Raw genomic sequence first — 4,389 nt, forward strand, 5'->3', positions numbered from 1 at the left:
AACAGCAGAAATCCTGTTATCAGAAATCCAAATATGTAAAGATCCTCCACGTCTTCCACAGACAGACTCGATAGACAAACAGGATTCCAGCGCTTCCAGGAATCCAATGTGTATCCAGCGAAGAATGTCTTCTCAGGGCAAGCTGGCTCTCCTTTTGTCAGCCTTCCCGTCGAGAAAATTTGATCAATTGCGTTGAGAGACCAGCTGACCAGATCCATAGTTCCAAAAATGTTTGGAGGAGTATGTAAAAAAGAAGTTCCGAAAAGCAAGGCGGGGGGGCAGTACAGAAGTCAGAGAGACAGAGAGAAAAGAAACACGTCCGCCTTCCACCAGGAGCAGAGAGGGAAAAAAAAGAGGTGTAGATCAGATGACATAACTACATGATCTATTGTCAATCAAAAACAGAAAAAATAGCATTTAAAAGGAATGAACAGAGATCTGGAACAGAAACTCTAGTGAACTGGATATGAAGTAGCACTACTTCATAAGAAAATGGGAATAAAATGGAACAACAGTCAAATCAAACTACTTTTGAAGGTCACCTTCAAAACTTTAAACAGACCCAACATTGTCCCAGATTTTGAGGTTATGTACTGGAACCTGGAATTCAACCCTGACCATCATCAAAACACACTTATGCCTCTTTTACACGGGCCCTAATTCAGAGGTACGGCTCTACTCCACTCTACTCGTCTCGGCTCGATAAAGCCGGTTGTTCCCCAGCTGAAGGCTGGGGGATAGACAGCATAAACGTTGCAGGGTAAGCTAACGCTGTTGTTTATATTCCTACCGTTTGCTCTTTATGCTTGCATCTGGTTACACCCACGACCAATGAGTGAACAGGAGCTAAGCTTGCGCCGCCCATGAAGAAGGGCCAGCCCGGCTGGCCTGACTCCGAAGCAGGGACCAAAGAAGCAGGGACTGACGGTGAAAAAATGCAGATGTATATTCAAAATATTTTCAAAAGGGGCACTGATATTCTTTTGGGAGTTGTTTGCTTGAAGGTAAAGTTTACACCAAAGATTCACAACAATATCAGTTTAAACTTTGAACTGCTTGCAAAAATGTTGTGGCCTAAAACATTAAACCGGCACGGAACTGCAACTGTATCGATGGTGTTTCTCTTTGGTTTCTCTCAGCTGGTGTGCAGCTCCATGCTGCCTTCAGGAGAACAGGACATCAAAGTACCGTTTATATAATTTCTACCATACGGCAGTTACTTTGTAACCTCTGAGAAAAGAATGCTCTCTTTAGTGGTTTTACCCTTGAATTATTTCTTTCTCTTACATGGGTTAATTTATTTGAAGCGTAAAAATGTAAAAGTCCAGCTCTCCACGAGTCTCTTAATGTCACAGCCAAGGTATTTAACAAAATAAAAGCCCATGCCCTGTCTCAGGAAAATGATGATATTTTTGAGCATCTCCTTTTCCACACTGATGTACAGTGGAAGTAGTAGGGGGGCACTGGCCCAAAAAAGGTTGAGAAACACTGCGCTAAAGCAACAGCATCCACTGCTTAAAACCCAGTCCTAAACCCACAAAACCATGTCCCATACCTACAGGTACCCACTCACCCCCCCATACCCTCCAAGATAGATGGCACAAAACATTCAAAAGTTTGAACCACCATTTGAAAAACCGATAAGTTCAAAGCTGAACTTTTTTTTAATCAGGTCTGTAACATCAGAACCAGATTATCAGGATGCACCTAACACCCAGTTAGCCCTTTCATGGACAAAGGAGTTAATTCTTCTCTACTCACTGTGATGGAGAACAGAGGCTCTGCTGACATACCCACCTCCAGAAACTGAGAACTCATACCAATCAAGTGCACATTTGTTTGTACAGATTGATCTAAAAACTACTCCTCGGCTAAGGACGACTCTGTGATCCAAATAAACCCCTGGTCTTGCGATTCCTGGACATACAGCCATACTCTCCAGTAGGGTTGAGCTGGATACTCGTTTCATATGAGTATCTGGTACGAATACGATCATGATACGAGTAAAACTCGTCAATATCTGTGCTCGGATGTCAAAAATTTTTTTTAAATCTGCACTCATCCTGAAGGTAAATCCTCATTGGGTAACTGACTGTTTTTTGTAGGATTTAAGGCAGTTCTTACACAGAAATGAATGAGTACCACTATTTCTCTCTTTTGCCAGAACACGGGGATTTATTGACACAACTGATCCTCTTCAGAATTACCCCAAAATCCCGCAGTATCTTTCAAACTGGGTGTATTTAAACAGACATAATACATTGGTATGTATTGCATATTTCTGACCAGTTCGTGATTGGTCAGAAGTTTATATAACTCCTACGTCACTTACAAGAAACCAGCCCAGGACAGCTGGGTCAACTTGCCCCAAACAGGCAGGTCTGGGCCCCCGCTGCCAGGCGGGGGCCCAGACCTCCACTCACCAGCTGATGAATAACGTTGATTCTCAGGGCTTTCCCTCCAGGTTCTCCTCGGAACTCTGTGCGGTCGGGCTTCCTCGCGTCTGTCTCCGCCTATCAGCGGACGGAGTCTGTTGAGGCCGGGTTTCGGCACCAAAATGTCAGGGTTTTGATTTATTTAATCTGCTAAGAAAGAATCACACCGGAGGGGCTCGTTGTCTTTTTGTGAAGGCCTTCGCAAAGAGGAGAAATTCCACAACAGCTCCTAATGGCGTGCTGTCCAGGAAGTTCTGCCTCCTTACTTGTGTTTTCTCTTTTATTAAAGGAAGAAGAAAAAAGGGGTTGATCTGAGCTGGGCAAACCCAGTCCAGACCATAGTTTAAACATAAGCATAACAAAAACACATAGCTGTTTGGGAGAGCCAGATGGTGTGGCGCCCGCCGTCTGACCTTCGTGTCTCATGTAGGCAGTTTTACACATGAGCACAAAGGCTGATAACATAAAAACCCTAACAATGGTATTCAAGAAAAAGTCCTGTCCCTGGATCAATGATACATTGTGAAACTCAGGAGGCTATAGATTATATTTAAGGGGGTTAATGTTTTTCCTTAATGACAAATTAAAAGCTGCCAGGTCCTATTACTTTTGTAGGCTGATTGCATCAAATAAGAAAAACCCGAAAGTGTTGTTTGACACAATTAATTCTAATGTGTCTTTTCCCATCCAAGATGGCCCTGTGCTCTGCAAAGCTGATTGTAATGGCTTTTCACAGTTTTTTTTATTGAAAAGATCAGGGACATAAAAGACAAAATCCCTACCTTCTTGTTGCAACCCAGCTTATGTTGAGCTCCTTTCAAATACTTGGTCTTCATTTAAAGTTGTATCGCAGGATGATCTCCTGACATTGATGATTTAAATGAAACCATCCACAAGTGTGCTTGATTTCCTCCCTACCAGGTTTCTCCTGTGTGTCTTTCATTTGACTGGACCTTGGGTTGCCAAATTGTTTAACCTATTTCTTCTATCTAGTGTTTTCCCTACCTCATTGAAACATGCTGTTGTGGGACCAAAATTTTACAAAACCATGCCTTGATCCGACCTAAAGAATTATCAGCCTATTTCTAAGCTCCCGTTCTTGGCCAAGCGACTAGAAAAAGTGGTTGCCCAAAAACTTACATCTTTCCTAGAGTCCAATAATATCTATGATACTTTCGAGTCCAGCTTTCAAAAACACCACTCTACCAAAACAGCTTTACTTGAAGTATCTAGTGATATCCTGATGGCTACTGACTCAGGAAGATGTATGGTCCTAATCTTGCTAGATCTGTCCTTGGTCTTTGATACAGTCGACCACTCAATACCGCTGAACAGATTGAGAAATATGGTTGGGATGACTGCTGAAGTGGTTCTCTTCCTTTCTGACTGACAAGAGCTTTTGTATCTCAGCAAATAACATAACATCTGACCCTGCTATACTTCTTTGTGGTCTACCTCAGGGCACCGTCCTGGGTCCAATTTTATTTTTGTTGTACGTTCTGCCCCTAGGCAGAATCATACAGCAGTTCAGTGATGTCTCTTACCACCTGTTTGCAGACAATATTCAAATTTATTGCTCTTTTTAGATGTCTGAGGTTCACAAATTGAACTCCTTGACTAAATGTCTTTCAGATATAAACCAATGGCGGGGCAATAATTGTCCACAACTAAATATAGATAAAACTGAGACAATTATTATTGTGCCAGATAGTACTATTCCTGATATTAAATATCACCTAGGCAGACTTTTTTTTTTTTTGATACACTGACACTTTTAGTTGGCCTTTTATTAAAATGTTTTTATTGTTTAGCTGGCCTATCTTAGATCATGTTTTAGATATGTTTAGTTTAACTTTATAGTGTTGTGTGTGTTTTCATGATTTCATTTAGATTATCTTAACTCATATTTTAAATAAGTTTAGTTCAGCTTATTATATGGTTCTGTGTGTTTTCC

Source organism: Kryptolebias marmoratus, linkage group LG12, assembly GCF_001649575.2.
Source record: "Kryptolebias marmoratus isolate JLee-2015 linkage group LG12, ASM164957v2, whole genome shotgun sequence".
Classification (NCBI taxonomy): Eukaryota; Metazoa; Chordata; class Actinopteri; order Cyprinodontiformes; family Rivulidae; genus Kryptolebias; species Kryptolebias marmoratus.